General features: G+C 48.5%; 2 non-coding genes and 1 pseudogene across 2 annotated transcripts; 2 read left to right on the top strand and 1 right to left on the bottom strand.

Moving 5' to 3' along the window:
- Positions 1-931: 931 nt before the first annotated feature.
- TRNAM-CAU (transfer RNA methionine (anticodon CAU)) lies at positions 932-1004 on the top strand. The gene has a single exon. It is a non-coding gene; the product is annotated as a tRNA-Met (tRNA).
- An 8524-nt stretch (positions 1005-9528) lies between these two features.
- Positions 9529-9600, top strand: TRNAE-CUC (transfer RNA glutamic acid (anticodon CUC)). Its single transcript has one exon. It is a non-coding gene; the product is annotated as a tRNA-Glu (tRNA).
- Positions 9601-17233: 7633 nt separating this feature from the next.
- Positions 17234-24587, bottom strand: LOC140904836 (uncharacterized; annotated as a pseudogene).
- Between the last annotated feature and the right edge of the window lie 1455 nt (positions 24588-26042).

Here is a 26042-nt window from a genome sequence, read left to right as displayed (position 1 = left end):
CCTTCTTCCCAGAGCTATGTAGTCTGCAGTGATCCGCTCAAGGTAATTCTTGGCAGTATCATTGGTGCCCACGTGAAAAACCAGGAAGGGGTAGCGATCCGAGGGCTTGATGAGTCTCGGCAGTCTCTCCGTCACATTGCAAATCTTAGCCCCCGGCAAGCAGCAGACTTCTCTGTTTTCCCGGTCAGGGTGGCAGATAGATGACTCAGTCCTCCTGAGGAGAGAGTCCCCGACCACCACCACCCACCTCCTTCTCTTGGGAGTGGTGGTCGTGGAACCCCCAACCCTAGGACAGTGCATCTCATGCCTTTCAACTGGTGGAGTCTCCTTCTGCTCCCTTCCCCCAGACGTATCATCTGGGTCACTCCCCGCAATGGTACCTGTGGAGAGAACATGAAAATGGTTACTTACCTGTGTCCGCTTTGCTGGTCCATGGACTTTCCCCCTTCTTCTTCTGGAGGTCACATGTTGGCAGATTTCTTCACAGTCCTCCTGTCCCTGCTGCGCAGCCTGCTCTGAATCTTCAGAACCTTGTGCCCATAGAAGCATATCCTGACGTCTGTCCAGGAAATCTTCAGTTTCTCTTATGCAACGCAGGGTCGATACCTGTTGCTCCAGACCTTGAACCTTCTCTTCCAATATGGAGACCAGCTTGCACTTTGTACAGACAAAGTCGCTTCTGTCCTCTGGAAGAAAGACAAACATGGCACATCCAGTGCAGGTCACAACAGTTGAACACTCCCCATCCATATTACCTTCCTACTATGAGCTTCCTCCGGAGATGAAGTAATTCCTCAGAGAAGTCGTTAGGGTTTAATCCTCAGTGGGCTCACTCCAGGTGAACTCCCAGGCAAAGTCCTGCTGTTTGCTGCTCAGCTGGTTCCCCGCTGCTCAGCTGGTTCTATAAGCACCGAGCCTAAAGCTCTTCCAAGCCTTCTTAGCGCAGCGGGCAGCGCATCAGTCTCATAATCTGAAGGTCCTGAGTTTAAGCCTCAGAGAAGGCAACTCTTCTTGCTCCCTGCTTTAGATTTTCTAACGTAAATCAGAGTAAAAAAGACTAGAACTGAGTGGTTTCTAGACACCCTCCCATCCATCTAACACACACACACAGACTTTTCTAATGGTACGTGTACAGTATGAAATTAGTTCAAAATTATTCGATTCGAAATTTCGGGAGCTATTTTAGACATTCAGGCTTCGGTGTCCCCACTGAAGCGCGTGAATTCAGCAGAGTGCATCCACAGTACCGAGGCTAGCATCGAACGTCGGAGCGGGTGCACCGTGGGTCGCTATCCCACAGTTCCCGCAGTCCCTGCCGCCCACTGGAATACTGGGTTACGCTCCCAGTGCACAATGGGACAAAAACATTATTGCGGGTGTTTCTGGTGCGTGTCATCAGGAACCTATGGCAGGCAATCGTTTCACGCCTTTTTGGCATGCAGACGCCGTACTGCTTTCAGCAGACGGTGCACCGCTTGCTCTCCTGCAACTATGAATCCGCCTCTCATTTCCTCTTCCCTTCCGATGTAATCTCTACTATCTGCTCTTTCTCTTCCTCATCGAACTCTTCTGCCTCCAACTCTGCTCTCCCACTGGTGCCACGCTTCCGAGCTTCTCCGGGTTGTCTGTCCTGGGCTCCCGTCTCCATGAAAACCACGGAAGACAACCATTTCCCGCCTTTCTTCGGCTACCACGAACCAAACAGCACCTCTTCCCCTGCCACTCTGCTCTCCTACATTTCGTGCCCGTTTTCCAGGATTACCCGTGCAGGCGCCATGGAGCCTGCTCAGATCTCCGCTGCAGTTTTAAGCATTTTAAATACCTCGCGCATTATCCAGCAGTATGTGCAGTCCCTGCAAAACGGGGCAAGGAAACGACGACCGTGCGATTACTATACTGATGAGGACATGGACAAAGCTGGCACGGCGTGTGGCAATTGGGAGATCATGGTGGCGCTGGGCCAGGTTCATGCCGTGGCACGCCGATTCTGGGCCCAGGAAACAAGCACAGACTGCTGGGGCCTCATCGCGTTGCAGGTGTGGGATGATTCCCAGTGGCTGAGAAACTTTTGTATGCGTAAGGGCCACTTTCATGGAGCTTTGCGACTTGCTGTCTCCTGCCCTGAAGTGCAAAGACACCAAAATGAGAGCCGCCCTCACAGTTCAGAAGTGAGTGGCCATAGCCCTGCGGAAGCTTGCAACGCCCGACATCTAGCGGTCAGTCGGGAATAAGTTTAGAGTGGGCAAATCTTCTGTGGGGCCTGCTGTGATCCAAATAGCCAACACAATCATTGATCAGCTGCTATCAAGGGTCGTGACTTTGGGAAATGTGCAGACCATTGTGGATGGCTTTAATGCGCTGGGGTTCCCTGACTGCGGCGGGGCGATAGACATAACGCACATCCCTCTCTCGGCCCCGGAACAGCGGGGCGGCCACTACATAAACCGCAAGGGGTACTCTTCCATGGTGCTGCAAGCCCTGGTGGATCACAAGGGACGTGGCGAAAGGGATGCACAAACAATCCAGTTGGGCCATTGCCCACAAGCTCACCCCAAGCAGCTTGGACTCCTGATGACTGTGATGCTGAGGTTCCTTAGACCCCTGTTCATATTTCAGACCCCAGCCGGTGCACCATCCCTGCCCAACCACTCACCATCTGCCCCAGGAGAACCAGCTGGTGGGCTGCATCCACAGGCAGGTAGTTTATGCCACTCTCCTCAGAGCAGCAGCCACAGCTGTGCAGCTAATCCCCACATCTGGTTGCCGGGGATCCAGCTGGATTGTTTGGGCATCCCTTTCAAGACTTGCCCTCAACAACCTGGCAGCCCCTAGCTTTCTCATTGCTCTGTGGTTGTTTGCTCTGTGAAAGGGGCCTCTAGGAATTGGTATTTCCAGAGACATTAAAGAATCATAAAGGAGAAGGAAAAGTTAATGCCTTAGAAAAGTCTGTGTGTCTGTATTAGATGGATGGGAGGGTGTCTAGAAACCACTCTGCTCTCGTCTTTTTTTCTCTGATTTCCAGTGGTAATCAAGGTCGGCCATTACCAGCAGTTGACAAGAACATGTGAGAGCAGTGGGGGCGGGAAATAAACATGGGGAAATAGTTTTACTTTGTGTAATGACCCATCCACTCCCAGTCTTTATTCAAGCCTAAGTTAACTGTATCCAGTTTGCAAATTAATTCCAATGATCACTACAAAAGGTTCCCCCCACCCCACCCGGCTCTCCTCCTGGTAATAGCTCACCTTACCTGATCACTCTCGTTACAGTGTGTAGGGAACCCCCATTGTTTCATGTTCTCTGTGTATAGGAGTCTCCCCACTGTATTTTCCACTGCATGCATCTGATGTAGCTCATGAAAGCTTATGCTCCAATAAATTTGTTCGTCTCTAAGGTGCCACAAGTCCTCCTGTTCCTACTCATGGTGTTGTATCCCCATAGTGTGGCCGTTTGGTGTCAGTCCTTTTAAATAAACAATGAGTTTTTTTCATAGAAACCATATTTTCCTCATACAGACACAGGAGTAGATTAATCTACAAAGGGAAGGTGATTCCAAGGCAGTTCCGGAGGGAGAAGGGAACGTTTTCAGCATCACTAAATTATCGTGTTGTACCTCACACACACACAGAGTGACAATAAACTCAATTAACTGAGCTACCAACACACTGCACAGGAATGAAATAAACAACTTTATGTTCAAGGAGTTCGGTGCATTTAAATAATATTAAAAAATATGTTTTGGGCAACGCATGGAAAAGTCATTGTATTGTACAACCCATTTGATATAGTTAATACGCCACATAATATTTAATGAAGTTAAGAACGACGTGCTTATAAATTAACGTGTTGTGCCATTTACACACGCACAAGACCTAGAAAAAACTGAATTATTTGAGCTTCCAACATTTCCACTTTCTCACAGCATGTTAGACCCCCTGCTTTAAATGAAATATGTCTAAAGGCCAGATGTATGAAAGAATTGTCTCGTTCTGTATTTCTTAGCTTTTAACTCAAAAGGTAACAGCCTCATAATCTTCCCCCAAACACCCTGGGACCTCCCCAAATTATTAAAATGCCCCTGTTCTCAGCAAGGCCACGACAGTGACCCACAGCTAGAGTGTCTAGGCCAAGCGTTCTGAAGGAGGCAAGTCAAAGATTTTCTCTCTGCTTCCCTTGGCAAGGTCTTAGTGGGAAAACATTGTACACGGTTCCTGGGAGAGTCCTTGGGAGCATGGATACCTTCACTGGGCCAGCAGCGAGTCTGGCTCCTCCAGCGTCACACCGGAAAGGCTGGTGGTGGCCATTTCCCAGCCTCATCACATATTTCAGTGACGCACCCAGAGCAAAACTCCACCACTTCCCAGACAAGCCTAGCACACACCATCCACCCAGGTATTAGCCTTCAACAGATCACGACTTTTACAATGATAGCTCACCAGGCCGACTCTGCACAAATCATACCTTAATTCTATGAGAGTGGTGACTATGGGGCTTCCAGGGTGCTGCTTTGAGCACAGCCTGCCACCCCTGGGCTGACACTGCAATGGAGACGTCCCCGTAGAGTCTCTCTCTCCCGGGATAAAGATGGCAGCAGGGCTGGCCTGGGTCACCTGATGTGGGCTTCTGGAGCTCAAGCTGTGGGGCTGAAAAGTGGGGTGCAGATACTAGTGTTCCTGCTGAAGCCTGGGTTTGGAAACCCTCACCCCTCATGGGACCTCAGAGATTGAGCTCAAGCCCATCTGTCTCTTCTGTCATTTTATAGCCCTGCAGCTGCAGCCCCAGAAGCCTGAGTCAGCTGCCCCGGGCTCTGAGACAGGTGCCCTGGGTGTTTTAATCGCTGTGGAGACATAACGTTGGGTTATGTCTACAGTGCAGTGAATCACCCATGGCTGGCTGGTGTCACATTAATCAGGGTCATGTGGCTTGGGCTGAAAAGTTGCAGTGTACAAATACAAAGAAACAAGAGCAAAAACCGGTTGCCTTTATAGCTAGATAGCTATAGATACATGGCAAATAGCAACAAGAAACAGCATGAAGCTGGATCTAAAAAAATGAAAGATTAATCTTTGCTCTACAAATAATAACGACTGATAAATGGTAATGTGAAAAAGGACCTGGAATTCCTTCATAATTTGACGGTTCTTGGAAGTTCCAGGCATATTGGCTAGAATTTTCGAGACACAGATTGTCAGAAAAACGTAACACGCTGAGTGCTCCACCTGAAACAACAGCAAATACTATTGCCAAGATAGATAGATACATTGCAAAGAGCAACAAGAATCAATGTGGAGCTGAATCTGCAAAACGGAAAGATTAATCTTGCAATACAAATAATAATGTATTAATTATTATTAATTATTATTATGTCATAAAGGACCATGAATTCCTTCATACTTTTATCATCCTCAGAATGTTGCTGTGAATTCAGAGACATGATCGTTTTCTGGAGCAGCCGTTGCAGTTTCAAAAGGAAATGCAGGCAGAAAACAAAGCAGGGAGGGTTGTGATGGGGGCGCATGAAAGCAGAGGAGGCTTGTTCCTCTTGAGTTTTCTTTCAGTTTCTCTTGTGATCGTGATGGAGGAAGCAGAAGCTTAATTTGAGTTTGTCCCCACTCCCCTCCTTCTCTCGGCGGAGTGTGTCTTCACCAGGAGTGCTTCCACCGAATGAAGAGCGGCAGTGTGGGGGGGCTGAGAAACGGGGCTCTTCACTCCGCGCAGCTGCCCACTGGGAGCCCAGCTGCCCCCTGGGCTCTTGACTCCCCACCTCCTCCCTGGAGTGGGAGCCGGCCACCTGGGCTTCTTGCCTGCCTGCTCCCAGCCAGGAGTGTGGGCGGGGGCCAAGGGCTCAGGCTTCTCGGCTCCCTGCGCTGGGAGCCGGGAGCTTTCGTGCAGCAGCCCTGCGAGGAGCCAGGCAAGTGCAGCCCCGCTGGGATCAGGGAGCGGAGGGCAGCCATGAAGGTAGCCAGCCGGAAGCCATGACATTGGCAAGACAGCCAGCAGCCCCTGTGAGTAAGGCAGTGTCTACACAGATACTGGGTTGTCCTAACGACCCCAACACAATCCCCGTGCCTCTTGAGGAGCTGGAGTTACCATGTGGGTGTAGCAGGGCACTTACATAGATGGGACAAGGCTGTAGTGTGCACCGTGAGGTAATTAGGACAACGTAAAATGCTGTCGGCGGGCCTAACTGTGTAGTGTAGCCCAGGTTTTAATCTCCTGCTGATGGGTTATATGCTGGGTGCCTTGTTTCCTTTGCTTAGGAGTGCTTGTTCTCACACCTATCTCCTCGCTTTCCATTCCAGTTCAGGGAAGGAGAGAATAACCAAGTCTTCAGGTATGAAAAGGCAAAACATTTCTACATGACCCTTCGCAGTCAGTGAAACCTGTGGTGGGAAACGTGCCCTGGATTTTACTGCATTTTGGTTTCTTGTCTTGTTGGTTGCTCCCGAGGAGCTGGCAGGGAAATGTCCATGGAGAAGTGGAGTGGATGTGAGGTTTCTTGCTTACGAGATTTGCTTGCGTTTTGGCCTCATTGTGAGAAGGGCAAATTGGTACAATTTGTTTCTGTCACAGATTGTAGTGTAGTGTGGTGGTTATCATGTTTGCTTCACACGTAAAGTATCCCTGGTTTAAAACTAGGCAGAAACAGTGCCTTTTCCCCTGACTGATCAGTTTTGGTCTTCCTCCATTCCAAGCCCTTTGCTGAAATACACCCGTATTTCCCACACTTTTTGTTCCTTTTTCTTTCCTTTGACGATATTTTAGGGTTGTAATTTAATGGCCACACAATTTTGCTCATGAATTAAAGTTTAACACAACATTTGACAGCCTTTTCCTATGCCCTCTTTTCTGTCACTTACGGGAGTTTACTTTTGGGAATATTCACTGATTTATTGCACCGAGCATTTCAAAGGAAAGGTCAGAATCATTTACCTTGGATTCACTTTCCTTACTTCTTTCTAATTCTTTCTTTCACATAGATGGGGAAATCTGTGTTGGAGCAATTTAGCTTACCACTCTCTCTTTCTAGACGGAAGCTGACACAATTAAAACTTCCCAATTTGCAAATATCTATGTGAAAATATTTCCTAAACCAATGCAGAGATCCTGGGCAGGGCTAGGGGTGAGGCAGATTAATAATTGGCTGTTCTTTATTTTGGTGCTTGCTAATTGGCCATTTGGAATTTTAATACGTGATGGCATTACAGGCGAAAGATAATCTCAACATGTGGAGAAGAAACGGTTATATGGGCTAATAAATAATTTCTTGGTGTCACACCAAAAGCGATGCATTCCAGTGTGAAAGAAGAACTAATTCATGGCTTATGAGCATTTGCTACGTAGTTGTAGCCATGCAGGTCCCAGAAAAGCTTGTCTTTGTCCCCAACAGAAGCTGGCCCAGTCAAAGATATTATCTCACCCACCTGCGCGTTTGCTCGCCACACTACCTGAGACAAGCGGAAAGAGACTCAAAGCAGAGAAAATGGAACAAAGAAGTTGAATTCCTAGCTGAAAAATGGGCCCCTTTGTCAGCTGGAGACAATCTCAGACGATTCTGGGACCTCTTGTGGCTATTGCTGGTTTTGAAAAAAGCCAGGTGTTATTTAGGCAATATCGCTTCTACTATATCCACTGAAGCAGATTTATGCTTCACGATTGCTGTGTATCCAAAGAGATTCATTCAATTCAGCACACAAGTGAATAGAGATAGGCAGCTGGAGTCAGCCAGTTCGCCCCCATCTCAAAGTCTTTGGTTTTTAAAAAGGCCCCTTTTGGTGTTTATACAGGACAGGGCAGAAAACGGCCAGATAATAAGCTATTGGGGTGAAAGTTCTGAGGTTTTTTTTAATTTGCAGTGAAGACTGAATGGAGAATTGTGTCGAGAAGTTTCTTTCCCTGACTGAGGATGGAACCAAGGCAGCATCAACGAGACTCCTAACCAGTAGACCAAGGGTACTCAACAGGTGTACCATGGGCCAACTCTAGACCGCCAGAAATTTTTAATGGACCGTGAAATCTTTTTAAAAATCATAATAATAAGTAAATAAAATTATTTTCTCTGGAGTCTGGACCTTGATCATATCTTGACTGAGATTTTGGACCTTGACAAAAAATAGTTGACTACCCCTGCAGTAGACCATAAGGGGGGGTAATGTAGGGTTTTTTGGTTCAGCTCCTCTATGCTTTCTAAGGCTACTTGCTCTCCAGTTAAAGAAATCCCTTCCAACCCTGATATTCTATGATTCTATGAAATGGTCCATTCCCCATTTCAGAGGGGACAGGAACAGAGAGTGAAGGAACCCCTGTGCTCATAACCTGAGGTCAAGGAAAAGCATTGAAACAAGCTCAAATTACGATTTAGGTTCCTCCATCAGAATCCCAAGAGGAACACAAAAGAGGAACAATCCTCCTCTGCTTTCATTTACCCCACCGCATCCCTCTCCGCTTCTTCTTACGCCTACCTAGTGGCTTGATTTCCTTTCAGAGTGGTAGCCGTGTTAGTCTGTATCAGCAAAAACAATGAGGAGGACTTGTGGCACTTTGGAGACTAACAAATTTATTTGGGCGTAATCTTTCCTGGGCTAAAACCCACTTCATCACATGCATGGAGTGGAAAATACAGCAGGAAGAGATATATACAGAGTCCATGAAAAGATGGGGGTTGCCTTAAAATCATAGAAGATCAGGGTTGGAAGGGACCTCAGGATGTCATCTAGTCCAACCCCCTGCTCAAAGCAGGACCAACCCCAACTAAATCATCCCAGCCAGGGCTTTGTCAAGTCCCCTGCCCTCTGACATGTCCTTTCACAGAATCACAGAGTTGGAAGGGACCTCAGGAGGTCATCTAGTCCAATCCACTGCTCAAGGCAGGACCAATCCCCAATTTTTGCCCCAGATCCCTAAATGGCCCCCTCAAGGATTGAACTCACAGAGAACTGTTTGAAATGGGCCACCCTGTTTACCACTACAAAAAGTGATTTTTCCTCCTACTGCTAATAGCCCATGACATGCTAACGAGGAAATAGCCATGATTTAAAATCTCCACTCAGAAATGGTGAACAACAGCAGAACCCAAAGTAACTGAAGGAAGGGCGGATGATCACAGTTAGGACACAGAATTCAGAAGATGGCAAAGCTCAGAGCCCCGTTACATGGAGTCAGAATGCAGCAGCTCACAATGAGGGGGAGCAAACTCCCTCCCTTGCTCTCTATGCCAAAGTTCCTGTCAGCTCAATGTCCAGGTCGGCTGCTGAGAGGGTTGCAATGGGGTCAGTGAAGGCAGAGGAGGATTGTTCCTCCTGGGTTTTCTTTGTGTTGCTCTGTGATCCTAGTGGAGGAAGCTGACGCATCATTTGAGTTTGTTTCAGTGGCTTGGGTTGGGCTCAGGTTGTGACCCTGAGCACAGGGGTTCCTGCCCGCTCTGCTCTTAGCCGCTCAGGGAATGGACAAAGGAGCAGCTTCAGCAATTGGAGAGAAAATAGCCTAAGGAAGTGTAGCACAGCTGAGAAGAACAACAGCCCCATCTTCTCCCTGGTGGTCTAGTGGTTAGGATTTGGCGCTCTCACCACCACGGCCTGGGTTCAATTCCCAGTCAGGGAAAAGTGACTTTATAGCAAAACACCTTAATTTATTCTTCTCTTGCAATTTGAACAAATTGACGGTTTTTCCCTGACTCCCCCATCTTCTACGTGATCTTGGCAAGGGCTTTGGAGACCATATCAAAATCAAAGCTTCCCATTGACTAGGAGCAGAATATGGGCATGTTTCCACTGTGCACTTCGTTGTCCACAAATAGACAGGTGCAAATTCTTGTTCCCCCTTGCTAGCTAGCCTAACCAATGTTGTAACAACAGTAATAGACACTCAGGTTGACCCAAGATGTCAGTTTTCTTGCTGAAACAAAACCAAAAAATCATTTGGGGTCAACCAAATTCTTTCAGCAAATAAAATATTCACTCAAAAAACTTTCATCCCACTCTATATACCAATCTTTGGAAGTAACCATCTCAGCAAAACTGACCATTAGCCTCTTCCATTCCTGAGGGCTAGCTGCTGTCGTGTTCTAAGCATAGACGATGGGCCTTTCACCTGTTGGCCACTGGTTTCTACCTTGCTCAGGTAGCTACTGATGAAAGGCAATGTGGTTTAGTGGCAGACCTACTTCTATCCCTCTGTCCAACTAGGCGTGTTTGTTTCACACTGCTTGTAAAAATACAATCAATGCATTTTGTTGATACCTAAATCTGGGATCAAGATGAAACATTGTGATTGTAAGTCAATGAGAAAATCTCTGCTGAGTTCGACAGAAGGAAGGTTTTCTCATCAGGTTCTAGCACACGATAAAAGTTCTGAAGGTTCTTAGAGTTTCCAGACACATGGGCCAGAATTTTCAGAAGGTTTCACCCCCACCCCTAGAGCCAGATTTTCAGAAGAACTCAGCTCCCATTTGGGCAATAAACATTTTGGCCAGATTTTCAGAAAGGCTCAACACACTGAGGGCTGAGCTATTTTGGAAACAAAAGGTGGTAGAAGTTGTGGGTGCTGGTTGCTTGGCCGTCTGGCCCACCAGGCAGGAGTTTGAGGTTCAACATTACTTTCTCAGAATGGTAGCAATCATCTTTTATTCCCTTAAAAAGGGAGCAGGGAGATGACATATAAAAATCGCTTGTGCTTTAGAAAGTCTCTAGAAGTTGAAAGAGATATGCCATCTCCACCTCCCTGGAAAGTTCACAACAAGTTAAAGAAAACTGTGATTGATAAGTGGCTTGACTAACAGTGACAGGCTGGCCGAGTGGTCTAACGTGTCAAACTCAAGGCTGTGTCTTTCCGTCATTTGTGTTCTGGGCTCCATATGCAGGTGGGCGTTCAAATCCCCTTCCTGACACAATCATTGCCTTCTACATGAGAAATAGCCTCATTTCAACCTCTCCTGTAACATTACAACACCAACTGCTTCGCATTTCTATGCTAGAACTTGGAGGGAATTCAAAAGTGGTGCATTCAGGGCACCTAGTTGAGGTCACGGGTGGTCTAGTTATAAGCTAAGGTTGTTCAGTCCTGTCTGGGAGGGTAAGCTCTGGAGAACACGGATCATCTGAAGATTACTGAGGGGAAGCAGGAACATCTGATCCAGCCAGTGGAGGACAGCCATCTAGAATCCTAAGGAGATATTTTGGCATCTAGGGAGTGAGAAGTAAATCTCAGAACGGAGAGCTGAGGTGGTGCTGATGACTATTTCCTGCGGCTAAGGCTAAACGGGAGCGTGTACATCTAGGAACAAGGAATGTCAGCCATGTATACAGTAACAGTGGGATCTCAGCTAGGAGTCAAAAGGTCTTTTTTACCTCTGTATTTGTTGTGCCCACTTCATCCAGTTCTGAGGTCCCCAGTTCAAGAAGGAGGATGAAACATTTGAGAGGAGAAAGAAGAGCCATGAGAAGGATGAAAGGCTTAAAACCCCCGCCTTGCTGTGATAGTCACAAAGAGCTCAGAAAAGGTTTAGGGGATGACGCTCTCACTCCCTAAGTACCTACATGGGGAACAATACTTACAAACAGGCTCTTCAATCTAACAGACAAATGTATAATGTGAGCCAATGGCTGGAAGTAAAGCTAGACATATTCAGATTGGAAATAAGGCATGCTTTCTGACAGGGAAGGGAATTAACCATTGAAAATCTTACCCAGAGTCCTGGTGGAGTCTCCATTCCTGGAAATTTTCAAATCAAAATTGGATCTATTTTTTTTTAAACGGATCTGTTCTAGTTGAAAAGGAATTCTTCGGGGGCAGGTATCGGGCCCGTGCTAGACAAGAGGTCAGACTGGGTGTTTACGAAGACCCCTTGTGGTTTTAAAATATGGGAAACAAACCCTTAAATGACAAACATTTTATTCTGTGAATCAAAAGGAAGTGCTTCCCCTGGCTCTTTTTCTCATTTTGTAAACAAGGGCTTGGAATTTCAACTCTCAGTGAAGCTTTGCCTTTAAACTGAATTAGGTGAATTTTCCAGCTCTTGATCCTCTGAGTCTAAGGAAGAATCCCTGAAAAGCAGGTGAGGTTTCAGTTCAGAATTTCATAGGTTAATTTGATGCCATCCAAGAGTGAACACTTCGGTAGGGAACAAGTGAGAATTTGTTGACTGAGAAAAATTCCTGGTGAAAATTGGCAAAGCTGTGGATATTTTTAAACATTCCAGTGAATTTACACATGAAGATACAAACAGAGAGAGAAAGAGAAAATCACACACTGAACAGCCCCTTGTAGGCATTAACAAAAATCAGACCCACACACAAACCCACACAGCACACAGAGAATCATAGAATCATAGAATATCAGGGTTGGAAGGGACCCCAGAAGGTCATCTAGTCCAACCCCCTGCTTGAAGCAGGACCAATTCCCAGTTAAATCATCCCAACCAGGGCTTTGTCAAGCCTGACCTTAAAAACTTCTAAGGAAGGGGATTCCACCACCTCCCGAGGTAACCCATTCCAGTGTTTCACCACCCTCCTAGTGAAAAAGTTTTTCCTAATATGCAACCTAAACCTCCCCCACTGCAACTTGAGACCATTACTCCTTGTCCTGTCATGTGCTATCACTGAGAATAGTTTAGATCCATCCTCTTTGGATCCACCTTTCAGGTAGCTAAAAGCAGCTATCAAATCCCCCCTCATTCTTCTCTTCTGTAGACTAAACAATCCCAGTTCCCTCAGCCTCTGCTCATAGGTCATGTGTTCCAGTCCCCTAATCATTTTTGTTGCCCTTCGCTGGACTCTCTCCAATTTTTCCACATCTTTCTTGTAGCGTGGGGCCCAAAACTGGACACAGTACTCCGGATGAGGCCTCACCAATGTCGAATAGAGGGGAACGATCACATCCCTCGATCTGCTGGCAATGCCCCTACTTATACAGCCCAAAATGCCATTGGCCTTCTTGGCAACAAGGGCACACTGTTGACTCATCTCCAGCTTCTCGTCCACTGTCATCCCTAGGTCCTTCTCTGCAGAACTGCTGCCGAGCCTTTCGGTCCCTAGTCTGTAGCTGTGCATTGGGTTCTTCCGTCCTAAGTGCAGGACTCTTAATTAGACAAATTGGAGGATTGGGCCAAAAGAAATCTGAGGAGGTTCAACAAAGGACAAGTGCAGAGTCCTGCACTTAGGATGGAAGAATCCAATGTACCGCTACAAACTAGGGACCGAATGGCTCGGCAGCAGTTCTGCAGAGATGGACCTGGGGTGACAGTGGATGAGAAGCTGGAGATGAGTCAACAGTGTGCCCTTGTTGCCAAGAAGGCCAATGGCATTTTGGGCTGTATAAGTAGGGGCATTGCCAGCAGATCGAGGGATGTGATCGTTCCCCTCTATTCGACATTGGTGAGGCCTCATCTGGAGTACTGTGTCCAGTTTTGGGCCCCACACTACAAGAAGGATGTGGAGAAATTGGAGAGAGTCCAGTGAAGGGAAACAAAAATGATTTGGGGTCTGGAACACATGCCTTATGAGGAGAGGCTGAGGGAACTGGGATTGTTTAGTCTACGGAAGAGAAGAATGAGGGGGGATGTCATAGCTGCTTTGAACTAAATGAAGGTGGATCCAAAGAGGACGGATCTAGACTATTCTCAGTGACAGCAGATGACAGGACAAGGAGTAATGGTCAAGTTGCAGTGGGGGAGATTTAGCTTGGATATTAGGAGAAACTTTTTCACTACGAGGGTGGTGAAACACTGGAATGGGTTACCTCGGGAGGTGGTGGAATCTCCTTCCTTAGAAGTTTTTAAGATCAGGCTTGACAAAGCCCTGGCTGGGATGATTTAGTTGGGGATTGGTCCTCCTCTGGGCAGGGGGTTGGACTAGATACCTCCTGAGGTCCCTTCCAACCCCGATATCCTAGGATTCTATGATCATTTGGCCAACAACATGCAGCAAAGCACCCAACTCAGTTGCATGAATGCTCTATAAGCCACTCCTGAATTATACAGAGACACCAGCATATCTCCCCAGCTCTCAGCCTTGCACCTCAGAAATGTACCATCTTACACGACTCATGGCCTTCTCTTGAAAAGTGTAAGCTCATTAATTAGTTCGCCACTTCATCAAAAATAAAGGGGACATGCACCAGCCTTTGTCATGTGAGCAACTTTCCCAAACACTTTGGACAAACTCAGGAGTAAGTATAAAATATTAAAATAAGTTTATTAACTAAAGAAAGTTAGATTTTAACTGAGTCTAACTGTTGGTCACAGAGGTCAAAAGTGGTTACATAACAAATGAAAACAGACTCCCAGTCTAAACTCTAATTTGAAAATACTAAGCAAGAATTGGATCAAACAGCTTTTCTCACTCACTGGTTGCTCCAGGCAATGTTGAGTTCTTAATACACAGACTGAATTCCCTCTCAGCCTGGGACCAATCTCCGCAGTTCAAATTCTGAGTCTTCCAGACAGTCTTCCAGGTGTTGAGATTGGGGAAGAGATAGGCCATGTGGGGGTGTCTTTGACTCTCATACATATTTTTTCTCCAGCTGCTAGGTAGATTCTTGCCGTGATGCTGGGGTTAGTTAGCCCCCAATATGGAGCAGCAGTTTGCCTCCTGCACCGTGTGGTAGGCGTGTCACAGCTCCTTGACTTTGACCCCACAGGGCAGTGTGTCCCTGTCATGGCCCCTTTCTATCATGCATCCTGAAATCTGCGTGCGCACCTCGGGAGTTACACCGCAGAAAGCTGCTTTCCTGTGCAGAAACTTGCCCGTGTAGACAAGGCCGCAGAGGGCTTACATAAGAACGCATGACAGGTCATAGACTGGGTCAGACCAATGGTCCGTCAAGCCCAGTGTGCTACCTGAGAGCGACCAGTGCCAGATGCATTGGAGGGAAAGAACAGAACAGGCTTGTTGACCTGCAAGGTGAGGGTCTTTCACCTTTATATTTAACTTCATTGTTGTCGATTCCTACTTATCCTATATCTAACTACCCCTCCTCTGAGGTCTCTGGGCAAATCAGGTGTGAACCACTCCTTTGACACAGACGTGTCCCAATCCAGCTGAATTGAGGCAGAATTTGGGCCAATGTCAGTTTGGAAAAGGCCTGCTTCACCCAGCAGGTTTCTCAAAGTATCCGTTGCTGTGAACCGCATGTCGTGTGGATGTGCGAACTCCAAAGATAGCAAACATGAAAAAAAAACCGCAAAGCCGGTTCTGAGGTTTCCAGAGCCAGGCCTGAGGGTTAAAGAGCTGTGCTCAAAAGGACAAGGGGGCTCAGCAGCTATAAAAAGAACTAGTTGCAAAAACAAAACAAAAATTACATGGAAAAAAAACAACCAAACAACAACCACCCAGAAAAGCTCCTATCACTCGCCCATCACCATTGTAGATCTTGACATCTCCTGCCTAATGTGACATCTTTGCTTTGCGAACAAGAGCCCTGGGGAACTCTCTGGCTCACCTGTGTGGGTGGAAGGGGTCTCACACTACGTGGGAAGGCTGCATCATGAGAAAAACCACCTGTGCTCTACTTTCACCCTTTCTAATCTTTCAGAGTAGCAGGAGGCGGAAAAGTGAGACACATGCATTAGACTCAAGAGCAAAACTAAGAGACCAAACCACAGACTCTGGACTCAGCATTCATGTATCCTGCAGTCTGAACTTGGAATCTGTTACATTCCCTCATTGGCTACCATCATTTAACCAACACGGAAGTGCTTCTTGTCCAGCAAGGCAGCCAGTTTGGGACCCATAGGCATGGCATGGCTCTGAAGGAATCAGCTGTTTCTCTCTGTGCTTCAGGAAACTTGGGATCCAAATGGTAAAAGACAGTTGTTCCCAGTTTCATCATGGCATCCTTTAGAAGTGTGAGCAATTCTAAAAACAGTTTACCTTGGCCACAGGTCACCATAGCGTCCATCTCTGGGGTGAAAATCAACCACTCGTACCTCTCATTTCTACCTGAGTTCTTGTCAAATCTTTGACCTTAGTTGTAGCAATTTTACACGGCTCTGGCGTAGAATTCTTCACCAACCACACGACATACCAGTAGCGATAGTGAGGTAGAACTCCCCCAAATATGCCCTTTTGTTTCTTTAATCTGGTGGCACAGATTTAAATAAGGGACTAAATTCAGGTGCGGCTTAGAATCCCTCTAAGACACCAAATGTCAGGTATCTACTCAAAATAGGTGTCTTTCTGCAGCTCTATCACATTCCTCATGGATGCCATTTCCTACACATTTACAGCATCTCCCAGGAGTGAGCTGAACAGAAATGTCACTTCCATTTTTCCCATCTCTACCTTGGAAGGGATTGCATTTCCCAAATAAGAGGCAACATGCACCTGATTAGGAAGGGAAGATCTTCAGGAGCAACCTCCTGCAGGGCATGGGCCACAACTGCTTTGGGAGGCAAATGAATGGGTCTTTTGCTTAGTTCCAAATCATTTACTAGAGAATCCTCTTCCCAGCCCCTTTGGGAAATATTGACCTTTCCAATTGAAGAACAGGGGGATAGAGATGGTGATGGAGAATCCCTCTGATTTACCCTATGTTCTTCTGTTGTTACAGAGGGGAAAAGACATTTTTCCCTATCCCTTCTCTATTCCTGCTCTTTGTTATACTTCAATATATTTTAAGGGAGGAAAACGGGAGTAAAAATATCTGCCTTCAGGAAAACCTGAAGCAACAGCGCTCTGATGAACTGTGACAACTGGGAATGAAACAATATGTTCCTGGTGGGGGAACTTGATGACTAACAATTGTTTTTAAATGGGGGAACAGTATAACTGTGATGCTCAGGGTTTGTTTAGACTAGGAAAAGTGATGGAGTTTAGGTCAGGTCAAGGGGAAAGCTAATGCCAACCACTGCACCTCGGCTGCATCTGCACGACAACTGTAATTGTCTTTTAACACCAAGATAACTAACTTGAGCAGCCAACGCCATGTACAGTCCTAATGGATGTATGGCACGGGTAGTTTTTGCCTCAGTGTAGCTTGTTGGGAACAAACCTCTCTCCCCCACCTGGATGATGAACATTCCTGGCTGGAGGGACAGACGCTCCTTCGACTCAAAAGGAAAGGAGTTGATAGAAAACATCACAGGACTGACCCCAAAGAAGGGTGAGCTGCAAAAAGCAGAAGCAGGCAACTCATCTGGGGGAGCTGAGTAACCACGGTGAAGATGGGGCACAGATCACTAAGTGGGAATTAGCAAATGTGATTTTTTTCTTAAAAAAAAAAACACCTTTGGCCAGCCCTAGTCAAGGCATTTGTTAGAGATCACTCCTATGTGGATTTTCTCATGTCTAATAAGGGTTGAGCGCTGATTGAAGCTTCTCCCACACTCAGAGCACGTGTAGGGCCTCTCTCCTGTGTGGATTCGCTGATGTGTGATAAGGGCTGAGCTTTGATTGAAGTGTTTGCCACACTCACGGCATCCATAAGGTTTCTCACCCGTATGGATTCGCCGATGTATGATAAGGTATGAGCTCCGATTGAAGCGTTTCCCACACTCAGAGCATCCATAAGGCTTCTCACCTGTGTGGATTCTTCTATGTGTGGTCAGTACAGAGCTCCGATTAAAGCTTTTCCCGCACTCAGAGCACATGTAGGGGGTCTCTCCTGTGTGCGTTCTCTGATGTGTGATTAGGGTAGAGCTCTGATTGAAGCTTTTCCCGCACTCAGAGCATGTGTAGGGCCTCTCCCCTGTGTGGATTCGCTGATGTGAGAGGAGGGATGAACTGTCAATGAAGTGCTTCCCACACTCAGGGCATTCCTAAGGTTTCTCACCCGTGTGGATTTTCCGATGTCTAATAAGGTGTGAGCTCTGCTTGAAGTGTTTCCCACACTCAGGGCATCCGTAAGGTTTCTCACCCGTGTGGATTTTCCAATGTGTAATAAGGTGTGAGCTCCGCTTGAAGTGTTTCCCACACTCAGGGCATCCATAAGGTTTCTCACCCGTGTGGATTCTCTTATGTGCAATGAGATGCGAGCTCTGCTTGAAGCATTTCCCACACACACAGCATGCGTAAGGTTTCTCACCCGTGTGGATTCTCTGATGTCTGAGAAGGTCCGAGCTCCCTTTGAAGCTTTTCCCACACTCGAGGCATGTGTAGCGTGTTCCTTCCAAGTTCATTCTCTCACGTGTAATAAGGTCTGACTGGCTACCGAAGTTTTCCTCTGGCCTCTGCTGACTCTCACAGGCTTTTGTTTTTTCTGGGCGTGCACAGCTCCCAGAATCATTCCCTTTGGACCCTCCTGACAACATCCCATGGGCTTCTACTCGCTCAGCATCTTCCTGCTGGGGCTCCTCCTCGTTTTCACTCACCATCCCAACACCTGACGGGAGACCGAGAGAATCCAGACGTAAGTCTCTGCCTGCGCCAGAGAGAAAGCAAATCTCAGAGAGAAGAATGGGAAAAGGGATGAAGGAACCAAAATGTGTACAGGACAGATCAAACCTATCAGGAGCTGATTTTCCCTTCAACCTTCCCCAGAGGAGAGAAAGGAAGGGATCAGTTCTGGGTCCGTATCTCAGAAGAAATCTCAGGGGACAGCGAGATTGGGGAGGGACTTGCTGCCAGTTGTCAGTCAGGATAGGTGGGAAGCCATGAGTGACCTCTGCCTAACGATTCTACATCTGCAGGGAACAATCCAGAACTTGGAGAGCTCACAAGGTCTTTGTAGGGCATCCCAAATGTTTCCTTTATTCACCGACAGTTTTGGGGTTGGTTTAACCAATGCCTCACCTATGCAGGCAGCTCTCGGGAGCACTTTTTTCTTAGAGTCATGAAGGTCTGGGACGCACGACTCCTCCCCTCGTTCCAGCTGCGAGATCACATCAGTTCTGGAAACTGGAAACCCTGCTCAAGGCAAAGAAAACAAGGGAGGTCAGTGGAATTTGTGGGATACTTGTCACAAAGAATATTCCATGCTTTTAAGCCCAGCTCACTTTTAAGTAGTAACGTCCCAAGGCCGGCTTCCTTGGCTCAAAGTGCCAGAAGATGATTATTATAAATCATATTCATTACCTTAGTGCCTTAGGGCCAACTAACAGTGGGTCCTCATTTTGCTAGGCACAGTACAAACCGAGAAGCGTTGATGGCCCGTGCCCTGAAGAAGTTACAATCTAAATAGACAAGGCAGACACAGAATGGGGGAAGGGGTACAACCCACCAGCAGAGTGAACTCCGTGAAGGCAGAGTGGCAGATCTGATCAACACAGGCCTAGATCTTGAGACTATCGGATTTAATGTTTCAACCAAGGCCAGTGTTTTCCAGAAATTGTCGCTAGGACTGCATTTTTTCCCAAAATTACTCTTTGTTTCTGGAATCACCGTTAATATCCGGAATTGCTGATCAGAGGGTGGGTGGGGCATGCAGGGTCACAATCCCCCAGATTTCTCCCTGGAGACACCCGTCTCCTCCCCAGGGCACAGGCTGGCTGCGGTTGAGACTTGATGCCAATTTCTTCCCTCCTCATACAAGTCTGGGATCGGCAGTGGGACGCCAGGCTCTCTCATCATGCTGCAGAGAGGACGGCACTCACAGCTGCTCACGGCCGTGTCCACAGCACCTCTCCCCTGCTCATTTCCCCTGTACACAGCTGGTTCATGCCCCGTCTCTCCAGCGCACAGCTGGCTCTAGGCTCTCAATGCCCAGTATCTGAGCCCCACCGCCCCCACACAGCCGGCTCCTGTCCCCTCCCCCCAAGGCACTTTCAGGCTTTAAAGGATTAGATATTGCTCACGTTTGTCAATTACTCTGTTTTCATTGCCTGCAAACTTTTGCCCTAATTATGACTGTTATCTGTATATCTAAGCCAGCCCTTGAAAGCATGAATTCTTCACAGACTATGATGCCGAGATGCGCCACATGATACCAGGAAGGGCTGCGGGATGGGTTTCCTGTGCAAGCTGGTATCACTACAGGGTGATGAATGCCAGATCTCAAGGCTGGTTATGCAGAGCTCCACCTCTTGAAGCTTTACCCAACGCAGAAAGGGGAAGTGACGGATTTCCCCTCATTCAGGAGACTGAAGACGACAGACTTTTGGGGGATAAACAGCTGAGTTTGAGCTGACTGAGGGGGGTCTTTCTGGGCTACAAACTCACAGGACCTGATAACCACCAAGAGGTAACCCTTTAAGAAAGGTTTTAATACACTTTGGAACCGATCAGGGATTCCCATGAGGACCGCTGAGGGAATGAAGGTAAACACGCATTTGGATGCTCTTCTTCTTTTATGAGAACGGGAACAGGCAGGGCAGGGATATCACTGAATGCAGGATCTCAGCAGGACGAGGTGTCAGGATAGCACCATATTGCAGCCCATTGGAAAACATAATCCCAACTACACATATAAAATGATGGGCTCTAAATGAGCTGTTTCCACTCAACAGAGGGATCTTGGAGTCACTGGGCACAGTTCTCTGAAAACATCAACTCAGTGTGCCACGGCAGTCAAAAACCAAAGAGAATGTTGGGAATCATTCTGAAATGGATAGATAAGAAGACAGAAAATATCGTATCGCCTCTATATAAACCCATGGTACACCCACATCTCGAATACTGCCTGCAGATGTGCTTGCCCCATCTCAAAAAAAGATATATTGGAAAAGGTTCAGAAAAGGGCAACCCAAATGATTACAGGTATGAAACTCTTCTGTACGGGGAAAGATTAAAAAGACCAGGACTATTCAGCTTGGAAAAGAGACAAAGGGGGGATATGAGAGAGGTCTATAAAATCAAAACTGCCGTGGAGAAAGTAAATAAGGACGTGTCATTTACTCCTTCTCATAACACAAGGAGTAGGAATCACCCAATCAAATTAATAGACAGCAGGTTTATAAGAAACAAAAGGAAGTATTTCTTCACACAATGCACAGTCAACCTGGGGAACTCCTTGCCAGAGGACGTTGTGAAGGACAAGATTATAATAGGGTTACAAAAAAAAAAACAAAAAACACCATGAGAAATCAATTGAGGACAGGTCCGTGAATGGTTATTAGCCAGGATGGGCAGGGATGGTGTCCCTAACTTCTGTTTGTCATAAGCTGTGAAAGGGTGACAGGAGATGAATCACTTCATGATTCCCTGTTCTGTTCATTCCCTCTGGGACACCCGGCGCTGGTCACTGTCGGAAGACAGGACACTGGGTTAGATGGACCTTTGGTCTGTCCCAGTGTGGCCATTCTTAAATACTAGGGAACCTAGTGAGTCCAGTGCAATGGGAGGGAGTAGGAAAATCCCTGGCTGTGGAGAACACTGGTAAATTAGAAACTATCATTCAGAAGCAACAGACTCTAAATAGTCTAGAAAAGCAGAATGTGAAAAATAAGAATCGGGGTCATGTGACTTCAGGAATGAGGGACTCAAAAAACCAAGTCTGCAGAGAAGGTAGATAGTGGCTATTGCACATGGGGATGGGCGGAGCAACTCTCCAGGTCTCAAGGATTTTCACCAGCAACCGAGGCCATTGTCCCATGCACGGGGCAATCCGGAGCAGTGAGGAGTTGTGTCATCTGTAATCCTGGCTGAGTTTCAATGCTCTGCTGCTGGAGCTCCCTTGTCTGGATTCCCCCAGCCAGCATTCAAGGTCTGTGTGATCAGTAACCCTGGACCAGCCGCTCTGACCCCAGCAGCCTGCTTCTTCCACCCCAAGCACATTCTGGTCTGGGTGGAGAAAGCTCAGGGTTTGAGAGAAGGCCAGGGGTAGGAAGCTTCTGTTCGTTATGCTGGACCTAACCCCCCGTTTTACTTGTGCAAACAGGAGATATTTGACACTGTGCGATTCTGCTCCTGTGCTCTCTTCCCACAGCGTTCAGCAGCAGGGGAGGGTCGCTGGTCGTGTGTGTGTCACTGGCATGCTGGGGTGATGCTGGAACAGGACAGAGCAGAGGTGGCAATGTGGGGGTGGCGTGAACCTCATCACTTCCGTTCCCCTTCCAAGAACCGAGGGGACAGGAATCCTTACCCAGGGAGGTCACATTCTCATAGGTCTCCTGCATGACGTCTCTGTAGAGGGCTCTCTGAGCGGGGTCCAGCAGAGCCCACTCTTCCCTGGTGAAATGCACAGCTACCTCCTCGAAGGTCACCGGCCCCTGAAAGACCCAGAGCCCCACACTCAGGACCTGCTGCCCCACTCACAGCCCCACTATTCGTGGGGGAGAGGAGACAATCAAACGGAAACTCTGGGTGGACCGCAGCCAACAGAGTCCCACCCCCACCCCACTCAGAGCACCCAGGAAACACCAGGGTGAGGGAGTGAAGAGACACCCCTCCTCTCTCCCAGCAGATCCATCACACACCAACTAGCCACAGACTGATACCGGAGATGCTGCCCCGAGCAGGGTCTAGGGAGAGATCTCTTGAAGGAAGCCCAACACCCTCCTCCTTGTGAAAAGAAAAGGAGGACTTGTGGCACCTTCGAGACTATCCAATTTATTTGAGCATAAGCTTTCCTGAGCTACAGCTCACTTCATCGGATGCAAACTGTGGAAAGTGTAGAAGAACTTTTTATATACACACAAATCATGAAAAAAATACCTCCTCCCACCCCACTCTCCTGCTGGTAATAGCTTATCTAAAGTGATCACTCTCCTTACAATGTGTATGATAATCAAGGTGGCCCATTTCCAGCACAAATCCAGGGTTTAACAAGAACGTCGGGGGCGTGGAGGGGGGCAGGAAAAAACAAGGGGAAATAGGTTACCTTGCATAATGACTTAGCCACTCCTAGAGCTGGATATGAAGCAGGGGAATCTCCCCTAAGCCTGACTGGTGGCTTCCCCCTTCGTATTTCAAGGCACCCGCTGGTTAGTTGGGTCAGGCTCCAGCACTAGGAGTCTGGTCCTTTTTCCCAGCCCCATCTAGGTAGGTTATTTTCTGTTCACCAGATTGGAGCATTTCCACCTCCGAACCTCATGGGTCTCTTCCTAGAATCTAGGCCACTTATTAAACAACTCCCAGCAGGTCTGCCACCCCCTGGCCTCCTCCCTTTCTCCACCCTGTGCATTTCCTGCCCCACTCCAACCTCCAAACCAGACGGTGCAAACCTTCCCCTCTCCCGTGTATTTCCTGTCCCTCTCCCTCCTGCAGGAACAGATCAGAACCCCCCACAATAATCCCTACCTGAGCTGGCTCCTCTGCAGCCATGTCACTCCCTGGTCCCATGGGAGGACGGGATGAACTGGAAAGAAACATGAGCGTCGTTCTGCAACCTGGCCGGGCAAGAAGGGCTGTTGTAGAAGTTTAGGAACGGACATTAGTTCAATTCACATCACGCTTCCCCCAGGCTCTTTCCTTGCAGAGCGAGATCCGAGATTCTGCCGTGCTCAGAAAATGCTCAATCTCTGGATTACAGCAGAGACCTGGCCCCTCCTGCCAGGCTAGGCCCACAGACACACTTTTAACCTCCTTTCTCCCTCCCGCATCCCAAAACAAAGTCTCTGAACGCAATCCCAGAAAAAAGCAGAACCAAAGGAGTCCCTTTCGAGGATTCCCTCTGACACTGACCCCACGGCAGCCACACCCCAGCAGGAGGGACATGGAGTCAGGAACTGGGTTTTCCTCTCTCTCATCCTTGTCTTGTCCACAGGAAAGTGATTCTCCCCACAGTGCAGTAATACATCTGTCTGGGCAGATGAGAGAGCTGGAAATCTCTTTCAAAACTCTTTTATCCCACGGACCCTGTCAGTCTCTCTATCTCCTTTTCCCTGTGCCCTCTCCATGCCTGTCTGCTAGGAAACTCTCATTCCTGGGTTGTTTGCTCCCCCATGGCTGGATTTGCTCCTGCAAATGGCAGGAGAAATGGGGTGGGGGGCTGTTTGTGTAGAGTCATTTTATAGGCCTTCACTGCCTGCCTGGGATTTCCCCATTGCCTGCCTAGGACCCCCACCTGCCCTCCACCAGGATCTGCCAGCCCATTTGCCTGGGACCCCCTCCTCCTCCCAGCAGGACCCCCTGACTCTTTACAGGAGGACCCCTCACTCTGCGCCAGGGACCGCCCCACCACAGCTCTGTGCACTGGGCATGGCAATGGTCCCAGGAGCCAGCTGGGCAATCCCAGACAGAGCCCCTGGCACAGCACCAGGCAACATCTAATCCCCTGCCCCACCTGCCCAAGAGACCCCCACCCCCACTGGTCTGCAGCCAACAGGCCCCCAGCCATACCCACCTCCAGGACCCATAGCCTTAGGGCTGGGCACATCAGAACTACCCCCCGAAACCCCAAACCCTCCAGAATCCACCAACCTGACTAGGGCCCCCCCCTGCCCAGCCACCCAGAGGCCTCCCCCTACCACAATGCCCCTTCAGCTCCCGCTGCAATCTCCCCACACAGACACCTGCCCCCCCCAGCAACAATGTTCTCTCACAGTGTCTGGTAAGTGGATAGAAAGTTATCACCGCCCCCTGCTGGCCAGTCACACAGGCAGAGGGAGCCCGGGGGGATGCCTCTTTAACAGGAGAAGGGAAGCCATGGAGGGCTAAAATAAGTAAGACATTTCCAAACTCTGTCACTAGCAAATAATGGCCACCGTGGATCCACCCCAGAGTTGGCTACAGCTTTGCACTGCGGGAAGCCCCCCCCGAACGGACACCCTTTGTCATGGGGTTTGGGATACTTCTGAACCACGCTGCACTCAGAGGGACCTCCTCATCCCATGCCAGCTGGAGAAAAGAAAAGGGTCCAGCCAACTCTCCTGTTACCAACTGGGAACACCCATCCCCCAAACAGGGGGAGGCCCTTGGCTTTGATGGGTATTGAATATATGGCTAGTCTCTTTTATCAGTAAACATTTTTAACAGAGAGAAAGGAGGGAACAAGTGATTCTCAAAGGAGAGGGAAAGTTGATCATTGTTGCAGGGGGGTAAATTTCCCAACCAGGATGGAGAAGGACTCAGGGTGACAGGTTCCCCCCAAAGAAGGACAAGTTGCTAGGATTTAGAGACATGGGGAACAGCCCCAAACCCAAGAGGATTTTTAATTGACATTTGATAATGACATCTTAAGAGGGAAACCTGAGATTTGAGATCAGTGTTCAGAAATGAAAGAGAAAGGGTGGAAATCTGAGGGATTTTGGATCCATTTATGCAAATTATAGAGAGGAAAGTGGAAAATGAGAGGGATTTTATAGCAGTTGTTGATAGGAGGTAAAAGCTGAGTGTATTTCCCACCACTATTTGGTCAATGAATAGAGCGGAAATGGGCAACATTGGCAGACGTTTGAGATCCATATTCAGGAATCTGAGGAAAGGTGTAAATCTGAGATTTTCGTCGTAATTTATAATTAGAGAGACAGGGAAAGCTCTCAGGGGCATATTCAATTGGAAGTAGACAACTAGAGTAAAAGTGGGGCAAACGTTGAGGGTATTTTTGAGGAATCTTTGAGACGTACAGAGAAAACGTGTCACAAACTACGCAACTGAGAACATGGGATAAACGCCAAGACCGGGGGGGCTTTTATGTGGCTATTAAAGAACTAGCTGGAAAAGGGGGGACCGTTTGTGATATAAAATCCAGCCTGTCCAATCCATAAACAGAAAGTGATGGTCCCCCCCCCTCCACGGCCCCCGTTCACCTGGGCAGCAGGGAGCCCTCTGAGGGGCTGACTGAAGGGGGCGGGGGGGAGCTGGAGGGCTCCCTGGGGGCGGGGAGGGGGCGGCAGTGGGGGATGGGCAGGTAGGGGGCAGAGAGTCACTTTCCTGCCCCCCCCGCCCAGCGCTCCCCGACCGGGGTCTCCCACTCACCGGAGCACGGGGGGGTTAATGACGGGCCCCACCCCGCACAGACCCCGGAGGGGAGCCGCAGCTGCTCCTCCTACAGATCCGACACGAGGCAGCGCCTGGCCTGCTCCGGGCTCCGCCCCCAGACGCTGCCCCGCCCCCGGTCTGCTCCAGGCCCCGCCCCCAGACGCTGCCCCGCCCCCGGTCTGCCCCAGGCCCCGCCCCCTGGCTCTGCCCCGCCCCCGGTCTGCTCCAGGCCCCGCCCCCAGGCGCTGCCTCGTGTCGGGTCTCTCGGAGGAGCAGCTGCGGCTCCCCTCCGGGGTCTGTGCTGGGGGGGCC

Source organism: Lepidochelys kempii, unplaced genomic scaffold, assembly GCF_965140265.1.
Source record: "Lepidochelys kempii isolate rLepKem1 unplaced genomic scaffold, rLepKem1.hap2 scaffold_94, whole genome shotgun sequence".
NCBI classification, from domain to species: domain Eukaryota; kingdom Metazoa; phylum Chordata; order Testudines; family Cheloniidae; genus Lepidochelys; species Lepidochelys kempii.
Note: the sequence above shows the minus strand (reverse complement) of the source record. Positions and strands in the feature narration are given on the sequence as shown.